This window comes from Bemisia tabaci, chromosome 3 (assembly GCF_918797505.1).
Source record: "Bemisia tabaci chromosome 3, PGI_BMITA_v3".
Taxonomy (NCBI): Eukaryota; Metazoa; Arthropoda; class Insecta; order Hemiptera; family Aleyrodidae; genus Bemisia; species Bemisia tabaci.
This window is the reverse complement of record NC_092795.1, coordinates 63617370-63629707: the sequence shown is the minus strand read 5'-3', so window position 1 is coordinate 63629707 and position 12338 is coordinate 63617370. Positions and strand designations below refer to the sequence as shown.

General features: G+C 40.9%; 1 protein-coding gene across 1 annotated transcript in view; it reads right to left on the bottom strand.

The window, feature by feature from the left end:
- Ccn (cellular communication network factor protein Ccn) overlaps positions 1 to 12338 on the bottom strand; it is a 470858-nt gene that overhangs the window by 395867 nt on the left and 62653 nt on the right. The window contains exon 2 of the mRNA XM_072299014.1: positions 2767 to 2814. The gene's annotated coding sequence lies outside the window, so the exon portion shown is untranslated. The remainder of the gene's footprint in view (positions 1 to 2766; positions 2815 to 12338) is intronic.

Genomic DNA, 12338 nt, shown 5'->3' with positions numbered 1-12338 from the left:
AAGGATTATGTGCGGATCGGAGCGGAGCACTCTCGTCCTTTGCAATCGATGTATTTCTCAGAGGCTCGGGAAAAATGGAAGGAAGCTCGAACGAGCGGCCCTTGGAGGACGGAGCGCCGGGAGCGTGAAATTTCAAAGACGGGCAGTAGAGCCACGGGAAAGTGACCTTTTGTAATTAGTGTTATTCAAGCGTTTTGAATAATGTACTTCAAGCGCTGAGCATTTTTCCCGCTTTAATAAGTAACAACTTGCTCCGTGGAAAGGGCTCCGCGAGGAACCGCAAATCTACAAAGGCATCTTCACTCAAGATAGGTCGTTCTTTCTTAGCGTGGCAGAAAGTGACAGAGAAATGAGTTATTTACCTGTTCGGCGCTTTGCAATTTTAATGTTTAAATTGAAACTCCATCTACTCTAAATTGTCCTGCCTTCTTTCCGGTCCCTTCGACATGATTGCCGAGCGGCCCGGCCAAAAAGCCTCGCCTCGTCTCAATCTCTCGAGGGGATTTGAGTAGTTGGCAACATTGGTTTTTATTTTTCTTTATTTTACTTGATTTGTATCTGCGTGACATTCCTTCGGAGGGCGACCCGAGCCCCGGAGGGCCGGAGGGGCTCGCTTTAACTCACTGCTCCGTACTTAAAAATTAATTTTTCTCCCATACACGTTTCCCGCTGCAGCTTTAATTGTCAAAGCTTCAGATCCCTCGGAGATATTTCAGAGACCAAGTTTCGGCTACAAAAATGTAAAATTTCGATGAAGCGGAACTTAATGCGACTGGATTGTTATTCGTCCTTGTTTATATGGTTTTTTTTTTCTTTTTTTTTCAAAGAGAACAACTACCTTTGCATGCAAGTTTTATTAGATGTGGTTTCCAGCACAATGGAAAATAGTTCTCATATTCGGACCACGTTTAGCAGGAAAAAATCAAGCCTCATAGCCTATTGCCAAATTCAACTGGGCAATTCAATTTTTCATAAGAGAACGTTCATGCGGATTCCTTTGAAAATTTTAAGAAAGGATCCCTCGCTTTCCTTGTAGAAATGTATGCCCTGCTCGATTTTCAATTTTTTTTATTGCATTGAATTTGTCTATGGATGCTGATCAAGTCACCATTGCACCAACTTTCTACGGGCCACCGTTATTGCTCAATCCGCGGTTTAGGTGTCAATAATTTCCAAAACAAACTGGCTGAAATCAAAATGCAGCGCGTGTCATGTCAAGTAAGGGCAATTTAGAGTGGGAAAGAGAAAGGAACTGATTTGGACGGTGAGAAGAAAAGACGTGTGGAATCCGAAGTAAGACAGTCGCTCAACTGCAGCTGATCGGTTTTTCTGTTTACGTGATTTACAAAAACCCGACCCACCCGACCTATACTGCCGTGCTTAGGAAAAATGCTGTATGAACATTCGAGAGTTGCCAAAGTGCCCCAAATAAAACAAGTATTTTTGAGAACGATTATGCGTACTTTTTTCAGACATTTTCAGACATTTAGACGGAATTGCGCACAAAATTGTCTGGGAAAATTGAAGAGAAAAATTCACGATATTTCAAGTAAATTAAGATTTTATTAAAGGAAATTTGGTTACGTCTGAAGGTTCATACGGCGTTCTTCCTTAGCACGGCAGTATGTAATTTCTTGAAAACTTTCCTTGATTTTTCTTCTCTGTGGGTATAGTTCTGTATAAAGTTCAAGCTGTACCTAAAGAAGAGCGGAGATTTGGATACTCGTAACGGAAATACGTGGTATCGCACTGTAGCCATCTATGTATCCATATCTATATAACTTCACTTCATAGCTGGTTTTTATAACTGGTTCTTTTTTTCTGCTGGCTAATTGCCTTATGTTCCATTAAGAACCTACAGCCATCGATATACTCTATTTATTGTCCGTAGACATCAAGAGAATGGCACATTCATGCTCCAAGCTTTTCAAATTTTCAGACATTACAGCCGAGTAGAATCTGTTCAGACTGCACATTCACTCGTCAGTTCCATAAAAATTCGGTGCCACAACCAGAATTCGAACCCGGTACCCATTTACCTAGTCAGACGCGCTGACAACGAGGCCAACCTGGCCGATTAAATGTTCACTGGTTCTGTGAAGATGAAACTTTGGGTCTCAAAAAGTTTTAAGCATCATTTATCAAAAATGCGTTTAGTCCTGCACGGATTATCTCCGAAGAAAAATAAATCGGATTTCATGCGCGGCTGGGTTTTAGCGAGGAGTAAAATAGGAAAAAACGGAAGACGCGAAACGTGACGTGTGACGTGCGCCTATAATACTGCCGTGCTAAGGAAGAACGCCGTATGAGCCTTAAGACGTTGCCAAGTTTCCTTCGATAAAAACCGAATTTACTGGAAAAATTGTGGATATTCTTTCCCATCATTTTCAGACAACTTTGTACGTAATTTAATCTAAAATATCTGGACATTTCAAGGAAAAATATGCATGGATGTCCTCAAATATACATGTTTTATCATGGGAAATTTGGCAACTCTCGAATGTTCATACGGATTGCTTCCTTAGCACGGCAGAATACACCTCGATAGAATCACAACCCGCGGCGGTCTTTAACCTCAACCATGTCAAATCTCGATTTAATTATCAAAAACGTCACTTTCCTCCTTCACAGTTTTATTGCTCACAGTGCGTGACAGCGTTTTTCCGCTGTTTAACAGATGAATGGAATAACGATCCACGATTACCTAAACCCACAGAAAAAAGAGCAAGAATGAAAGTCAGTGGGAGGAAGGGATGAGGGACTCACCTATCGGGTCGGTGGATGTGCGGATTGATACCACGTCATTTGCATGGCCTGTAACAAAAATAAATCAAAGTATTAAAAGGGTTGTGGTGCACTGACTTTAGGAATTAGGGGATTTGTATCATTGGACTGCATTTTTCAATAGGAGTTCCTTCTTCTGAAGGCATCTTTAAAATCAACCATCTGCATTGGAAAACTGATGACCCATTCTTTATTTCTAAACTGAACAGAAAGATGAGCATCTGATTGCAAACTGTTATCTCCAAATATGTGCAAATATGCATGTGTGTACTAAGTATAGGATTCATTGCAACAAAGGGGCCATTCCAAGATGATTAACCTTCTACTTGCTGATCCGTAAACGTTGGTTGCGCAAATTTTCGAATGCTAGAAAGAAAGAAGACAGAGCAAAAATGTGTCAAAAATGTATTTAAGCAGGAGTTGATTTTGCGAACTTGCTGTTGTCTCCATCTTTGTCTGCGTGAGATTTTCAAGAGAAATGACATGCACAACGTTTCGTTGTATAGTTCAGACCTTGTCTGGTGGCCTCTTATAGGGTAGATATACCGGGTGTCCATAAGTAACTGAAAAGTGGGTATAACTTTTGAACAAAAAAAGATAGAAGGTCGCGGTTTGTGGCATTCTTCATCATCCAAAAGGGGAAATTTTTCGATGGGGGGCTTTTCCTGGTGGACCCCCCTGGGGGGGCCCCAGGGGGGGCAACTTCAAAAATTCAAATGGCAACCCCCATTTTTTTAGACATGATTAAAAAGAACTTAAAAAGACAAGAAAAATGGCGCAAATAAAATTAAAATCGGTTATTTCGTTCAAAAGTTACAGCCGGTCAAAGTTTTAAATTGACCACTTTTCAAAAAATCGCCGATGAGCTCCAAATTATCGGAAAAACAAAAACAAACCGGGAATGAAAAGTTTGAAAAGTGCTTTTTAGGAAGAGGAAAAACAACTGACGTTGTCACAAGTCTGGATGGCATTGTTTCAAAATAAAATTTCGGAAAATTCAACATGGCGGCAAATTTGAGGAAACGCAAAAAATGAAAATTCCAGAAACTGTTATCTTTCAAATACCCTCTAGTTTAAGGAAATCAAAGGTATCAACTTTTATTCCTTTATTTGGCCAAGTAAGAGCAAATTTGCTGACTTAAAAGTTGTCAAGCGGGGCGCCTTCAATCGTTGGAGTATGCGACATCACAGGATTAAGTGTGCTGTCGAAAAATGAAGCCGATGTGAAAAAGCGCTCCTCCTTTGGGATGCTTTAGAAATGTTTAAGGTCCTCCTCCTCAAATTTAACGAGAAAAAAGAAGAAAAGTAAAATTTAGCAATTTTTACCCACAAACTTGGCGAGCCAAAAAAACATGATTTATCCTGGTGGGGTAGGGGCGGTGGACATTTTTGACATTTCTCTCTCTGAAAATTAAAAATCCAAGAATAATTTTAATTCTCTAACTCCTGGCACTCCAATTTGGCAAGGAGGATATCTGCTACGCTTCACCGTGTCACCGATCAGATAGTGCATCAGATGTTACCGAAAAGATTGGTGTCTCAAATCGTAAGGTTGAGACTGTCAATAAGATAATCTCAATTCAGATAATAATCAAGAGTAGAACGGCGTCTTCGGAATTGGAAGCGTAGCAGATATCCTCCTTGCCAAACTGGAGTGCCAGGAGTTAGAGAATTAAAATTATTCTTGGATTTTTAATTTTCAGAGATAGAAATGTCAAAAATGTCCACCGCCCCTACCCCACCAGGATAAATCATGTTTTTTTGGCTCGCCAAGTTTGTGGGTAAAAATTGCTAAATTTTACTTTTCTTCTTTTTTCTCGTTAAATTTGAGGAGCAGGACCTTAAACATTTCTAAAGCATCCCAAAGGAGGAGCGCTTTTTCACATCGGCTTCATTTTTCGACAGCACACTTAATCCTGTGATGTCGCATACTCCAACGATTGAAGGCGCCCCGCTTGACAACTTTTAAGTCGGCAAATTTGCTCTTACTTGGCCAAATAAAGGAATAAAAGTTGATACCTTTGATTTCCTTAAACTAGAGGGTATTTGAAAGATAACAGTTTCTGGAATTTTCATTTTTTGCGTTTCCTCAAATTTGCCGCCATGTTGAATTTTCCGAAATTTTATTTTGAAACAATGCCATCCAGACTTGTGACAACGTCAGTTGTTTTTCCTCTTCCTAAAAAGCACTTTTCAAACTTTTCATTCCCGGTTTGTTTCTGTTTTTCCGATAATTTGGAGCTCATCGGCGATTTTTTGAAAAGTGGTCAATTTAAAACTTTGACCGGCTGTAACTTTTGAACGAAATAACCGATTTTAATTTTATTTGCGCCATTTTTCTTGTCTTTTTAAGTTCTTTTTAATCATGTCTAAAAAAATGGGGGTTGCTATTTGAATTTTTGAAGTTGCCCCCCCTGGGGCCCCCCCAGGGGGGTCCACCAGGAAAAGCCCCCCATCGAAAAATTTCCCCTTTTGGATGATGAAGAATGCCACAAACCGCGACCTTCTATCTTTTTTTGTTCAAAAGTTATACCTACTTTTCAGTTACTTTATGGACACCCGGTATGTAGAAATACCAAGAGACAATCGGCTCCGTTCCGGATTTCTAGAGATGTAAAAGACAAAGAAGAAACCAGCGGGCTGATTATTGAAATGGATAGACAAAGAAGATATAGGAAATATGGGGCGATCCTATTGGTTGAAACGAGTAATCGCGAAACTATAACGGCATCCCACGAGGGACCCGCGGGCCCTATACCGTTGCTCCTCTGACGTTAGGGGGGAACCCAATTCTTACGTGAGCCCTGTTTTACATATAGATCCATGACTTCTGGGGCTCATGCGATAATCAAGATACGCCCTTACGTCAGAGGAGCGGCGATACTTGGTCCACAATGCTGCCGTGCAACGGAAAAACGCCGTAAACGCCATTTTAATTTGGTTGGAAACAATCTATCATAGCAGAAGAACGCGTGTACATTGGGTCAATGTTTTTACTCATTCTTTCGCAAATACTATCAAGAACTTAATCTGAAAATTTGAGATGCATGGGTAAAACAGGTTTTATTTTATGCAGTGTTAAGTTCCAAAAAACGCGGGAAAATCTTGATGGATTACGGCGTTCTTGCTTAGCACGGCAGAATGTTCCTCCTTTATCTTTGAAAAGCAACCGTTTCCACCAATAGGATCCGGCCGTATCCCTTTTTCTTCGAGTCTGCAGCTTTCTCAATCAAATTTAATACATAGGCTGTCTCAAAACAACTGAGAGTAAGTCTGTATTTCAGAAACAACAATAGATATTGAAACGCGGTTTGCGGGAGGTTGTAGCTCATATCCTTAGCTATCCAACGAACCCAAGATTAGCTCATTTGGTCAAAATTTCGCTGAGTTACAGCAATTTTCCGGAGCCGTGTAAAAAATAACCCTACAGGATTTTTGAGTATTTTTTTCCTTGTCTGAACTGTTGTTCCGAGAGTCGTGCAGTTGATCGCAACTTTGCGGATCACATTGGCACTGGTCTAGATGTAAGTTCTAACATGTTTGCATGTGCTTTCATTGCATATCAGAGTTTTCTTCAACTCCCCAGCTCAGTGAAGCCACTATTGTCTAGCGTTAATGACACGTGTTCGCGTTTAGTGCAATGAGTTCGCCCGCGGAGCTGAAACAAGAGCAACGCTATGCCGTCTGTTACTGTGTTCGCCGAGGTTTAACTGCCTCTGATACCGTGAAAGAGATGTTAGTTGCTTATGGAGAAAATTGACTTGGGGAGAGCACCATTTATCGGTGGCATGCAGCTTTTTCCGAGGGTCGCGAGTCGGTGGCTTTGATTCCGCATGGCGGCCGGCCCTCAACTTCTGCGGCGGAGGAAAGTGTCATTAACGCTAGACAATGTTGGCTTCACTGAGCTGGGAAATTGAAGAAAACTCTGATATGCAATGAAAGCACATGCAAACATGTTAGTACTTACACCTAGACCAGTGCCAACGTGATCCGCAAAATTGCGATGAACTGTACGACTCTCGGAACAACAGTTCAGACAAGGAAAAAAATACTCAAAAATCCTGTAGGGTTATTTTTTACACGGCTCCGGAAAATTGCTGTAACTCAGCGAAATTTTGACCAAATGAGCTAATCTTGGGTTCGTTGGATAGCTAAGGATATGAGCTACAACCCCTTGCAGACCGCGTTTCAATATCTATTGTTGTTTCTGAAATACAGACTTACTCTCAGTTGTTTTGGGACAGCCTATGTATTATGTAATCAATCCGCAGCCCACTTAAAGTTACATCGACTCTTGAGGAGAATCTGACTCACCAACTAACGAGTCAACTCCTCTTCTCCCAAAATACTTACCTCGTTCCTACGGAATGAAGCCCATTGAAGATCAAAACCAAGCTAAAAGATTTCCGCCTTTGATTACGATTCCTTTCTCCGAATTCCGTCCGGAAAGTTTTCGAGTGGTAGGTTTTGTCGCTTCCATCCCTCTACACACTCCCCCGAACTACACGGCTGAAATGCGGAAAATGTGTGCGAGAGGCTCGAAAAATAAAATAGGTACAGGGACCGATGGAGGGACGGCGAAGCCTAGGGAGGGGAGAAAATAAATACTTGTTCTCGGAGGCTTGATTTCATACCTTTCAACCCCTCATTTTCAATCATTCACCCCCGATTGAGTGACGATCGAGGCCCAACTTATCCGGGGTTTATCTGTTCCCGGGGGCGGATCGTCCCCTTTCGGGACTTATCTCAACGCCCCTGTCACACGTTACGAATCCGGCGGGTCGCTTTGGGGGAGTTTCCACCTGCACATCCTCACGGTGAAATGAGGAAAACACGTATCTCAACTGCCATGTTTCGACATTTTTGTGCCAACTTCATTGTGTAACAATATTAGGTAGTCAGTTGCGCTGGACACAGAATCGTATTTTCATGCTCGATACTTGTAGACCAGCTAATAATACGATCTGTCCAAACAGAGCTTTCTACGTTCAATATTATCCCAGAAATCGCACTTTGAAAAATTCGCTTAAAGGAAGTTATCAACCGCGGAAGTGACACCCTTGGTTTCTTTCACCTTGCTTTCATCCGAGTTTCGCGTTGAGCATAACCAGTGTAAGTACAGTAGCTATCACACGTACAGTCCGACCGCACAGTCAATGACATTCTCTGCGCATGCGCACACTGTCAACTGTACTGCCTTGCTAAGGAAGAATGCCGTATGAACATTCGAGAGCTGCCAAATTTCCCTTAATAAAATGTTTATTTTTGAGGAAAGTTATGAATATTTTTCTTCTAAATTTTCAGGAACTTCAGGTGATATTGCGAACAACATTATCTAAAAAATTGGAGGAAAAATATTTATGTGTTTACCAGAAAATTCGTGTTTTGAAAAGGGAAATCTAGCAACGCCTGAAGGTTCATACGGTGTTTTTCCTTAGCACGGCAGTGTACGGCCGGGGGCTGTACGTGTGATAGCTGCTAAAATGTGTGTCTCCCTGACAAGTGAAAGCACGGTGAAAGAAACCAGGGGTGGCACTACCGCGTTGGAATGCGGCGGATGACGTCATTAAACGAATTTTTCAAAGCGCGATATTTTTTTATTAATATCGAAAGTAGAAAATTAGTGTTTGGACGGATCTTATTTTTAACTGATCTATAAGAATCAAGCATTAAAATACGATTCAGTGACCAGCGCAACTGACCCATTAACTAAAACAGAATGAATACCAGATTACAAGTTAACACTATGTAACCGAGAACAACCTCTGTTTAACTCATGTCAAGTTTTCGTTTGAGCACGGAGAAAAAGATTTCGTGCGTGGGACCCAAAGTTGAGGTCATATGAATCTCTGAAGTTTTCGGATCACGTATCTAAAAACTTGAGGTCCAGCTGCCGAAGTTCGGGTCAGACATCTGAAGTACTTCAATATATACCGAAGGGTTCGGGTCACACATCTGAAGTACTCCGATACATACCGAAGTGCCTCGATGTCGACCCGAACTTCGGCAGCTCGACTTCAAGTTTTCGGATACGTGATCAGAAAACTTCAGAGATCCATAGGACCTCAACTTCGGGTCCCATGCACGAATTTTTTTTCTCCGTGAGAAGCTCCCTATTCGTGTGAACAGACAATTCAGCGAGCGGACTTTTCTGTGCTCAACAAATTTGTGTTGATACATGTCTCTACAGCGAATCCTAATTTTCGGCATAGGTGTTAATTCATATAAATATATATTTATTTTGTCTCATCATCCTGCTCTAGACTGTCAGATTCGTATTGCTGTCAATGTATGCACCGACAAATAAAAATATATTATTAAATACTTTTTAGGAGATATTAATGCTTGAAGATTTGAGACGATGTTGAAGAGCGGAGAGTCTTGGGTTAATGGGATGGCTCACTGGGAAAACACAATAGAATAACAGGAGCTCCGCTCGCGAACTGAGTTAAAATTAAAATTTAAAAACTTGACTCGCGGGCACGTTAAATTTTAAAAGCGGACGTGTTTTATCCGTGCACGGCGGAATTCATGAGCAACTGATCCAGTGGGAGCTTTCCGGTTTACAGAACGGAGCCCTCCGTCGTGGGAATAGGTTTATTTTCGAGCTTGACTTGTTCGATAAACCTAGGATTTAGTTCTACGAGCCGACCACCGAACCGGAAAACTTCAGTTGATCAAGAATTTGGAAAGTTGTGGAAAGATTTTTAGCCGCATGTTGCATCTATTTATAATGATCAATCAATAGGAATTCGTTAGATCTATCAAAATTAGGCTCTACGAACCGAAGAGTTCAATTTGCGCGAAACAGAGTTTACTCCCCTCAACCGGAAAGCGTCTGCTCTACTCATCGATACGTCAAACTAAAGGTTCACCATCAATGAGCAGAGAATTTTAAATCGACGAGGTAAAAATCACTAGGTAGTTTGTTCGAAATTGCGGATAACGTATCCTGGAGAAGATCAAAGTCGGCAGAAAATCTGCAACCTCCCAAAGTAGGATACCTAACTCCGTGCTTTCACCGTGTATCTACGTACCCGTGGGAGCCAAATCACACAAAAGCACATGTGCAAAGAATTCAGCGAAAAAAAGTAAGGTATGAATATATTTTCCTTTCTTCGCGCTGTTTGAATTTTAGAAAACCAGAAAAACGTTATAGGTATTTTGCAGAAAAATTGCGTAATTAGGAATTTTTTTCTGAGTGTATCATATTTTCACTTTAGGGCGGAGACAAATCAGGAATTTAGCGGAAAATCGAGAGATTAGATAAAACAAAAGCATAGGTTTCATCAGGAGCTCCTTATTTCTGGCAAATAATTAATGAATTGGAAAATGTTACTCTTTTGCAAAACTTCAATGGGTGATTCACTCTAACGTAAGTGTAACGTTCTTCAATTATCTCGAAACAAAGGAAGCCTAAATTTGAAATTCGTACAACATTTGGCAGACTGGTGGCCCACAGCCAGAAAAAGGTAATAAAAGAAAGTGTCACCGTGGGAACAGAGGAAGTAACGGAGCTGGGTAAATACTCTTCCAGGAACGGAAAACAGGGCCTTATCCAGAATTGAAAGGGATTTCCCGCCTAAAGAAAACTTTACGGCGGAAACTCCTGTTGAGTGATAGGGATTACAGAGGGAGGAGAACTGACCTTTTCTGGAGAGGGAATTTCTCTCTGCTCCGACACTGCCCTCTTTTCCTGTGTGGAATGAAAAAGGGAGACAAAAATTTGCCTTCTGCAAGGGAGACTGCAAAAAGCCTTCTCTCTCGTGAAGCACGCGACATGGCGGCTGTCTTATGGTCTCAGGTGAAAAAATGCACGAATTCAATACTTCTTTTGAAGGACTACACGCAGAGCAATGTGAAAGAATAAGTATAATTTATTTTGATAAACATGGCAGTGGCGAGGCGTGAATTATCTATTATCGATATTTCTCCATTGGAAGCTATGCTAAAGAATCTAGTACTGCTCACTAGCTGACTAGGACGCCCGCAATGGACCACTAGACAAGGTACAAATTTAAGCATTCTGATACATGTTTCTTAACTAAAATTTCACGTAGAATACGACGCGCACAACGAAAATTACCGAAATTAACTCCTTCTAAAGATATTTAATGATTCTTGATGCGTGAATTCAAACCACCCGCTCATGAAAACTCAATGCTCTACGTGATTCACATCGCGCCCTAAACGTTATCATGAACGTCTCTGCGATATAAAAATCTGGCAACCTCAATCTTGACGCTTTGGCTCAGCTATAGCAAATTGCTAATAGTTTGAACAACACATGGTGGGAAATGAACGTTGCTCGATTGCGAAGCTTGCTGTAACCGTTGTAGTGCGCGATTTGACTCACGTAAAGCTTTGAGTTTCTTGTGAGCGGGCAGTTCAAATTCCTCGTAACCAATGTGAAATAAAAACGTTAATATCTTCGTTTGAAGTTTGTTTCGTTAGCTTTCGTTGCGCGAATCGTGCTCTACGTGAAATTCTGGCTAAACAACATGTATCAGAATGCTTAAATTCGTACCTTGTCTAGTTCAATAATATACTTATTAAACATTCTGATAGGTGTGCAAAAACATTGAGCTGATCTCGTTCCACAATGAATACCTACTTTTTCCATTTTTAAACCGTCTTCCCTTCCTTAGAAAAAAAAAATAAATACATAAACTGTGGAATGGAAAAATGTGACATTTTTTTTTTTTTTGGATGGCGTTATTTGACAGTACCGTACCGCCGAATAACGTTTTATCCGACGGTATCGTACCGCCGAATAACCACTTCGTTTTTTTTTCGAAGAGTTTTTTTTACTTGATTCAAAATGAGATTCATTAAATGATACGAAAGTACTTGAATTGAGCACACTCGACCGTTGTTGCTCGGATTAAAGCGCGCATTCCCTTTACGACTCAACCTTAACCGCAAACACCTTATTACTATCACTAACACTCGGAACCGAGACATAACGTGAATCCGTCGGGAGTTTGTAACGATGTTGAATTTTTTGCGTTTGTGGTAACAACGTTGCCAAGTATTTGCTGAAATATTAATTTTAGATGAATGCATTGGATGCATTCTTTACACATAAACTTATAAAAAGATGAAGGAGCGCTCAGGTAATGAATTTAACAAAGTCCCTAGAGGCTTGCGTTACGGGGCACCGCTATACGGGAGAAGAAGCCAGACCTCCAGGGACAAGAGCTCGACGATGTGTAACAAGGAATATTCGGAAAACTGTGTAATATTGATTTTTTTTTTCTTTTTTTTTTTTTTGTTTGTGTGTGTGTGTGTTTTTTATTTTTTAATTATATTGTTGAAAACCCGTTGGAAGACAGACCATACGCCTATCTGGAGGTGAGCAATTTTTTAAAAAAGGAGTCGTGTTTGCGTTACGGGTGCTTAATAAGGAAGTATCCCAAAACGGGGGGAAATTTTAACGGTATGCTTGATACGCTTCAAACGGGGGAAATTTTGACGGTATGCTTGATACGCTTCAAACGGGGGAAATTTTAACGGTATGCTTGATACGCTTCAAAGGGTAAAAGTTCTGAAGG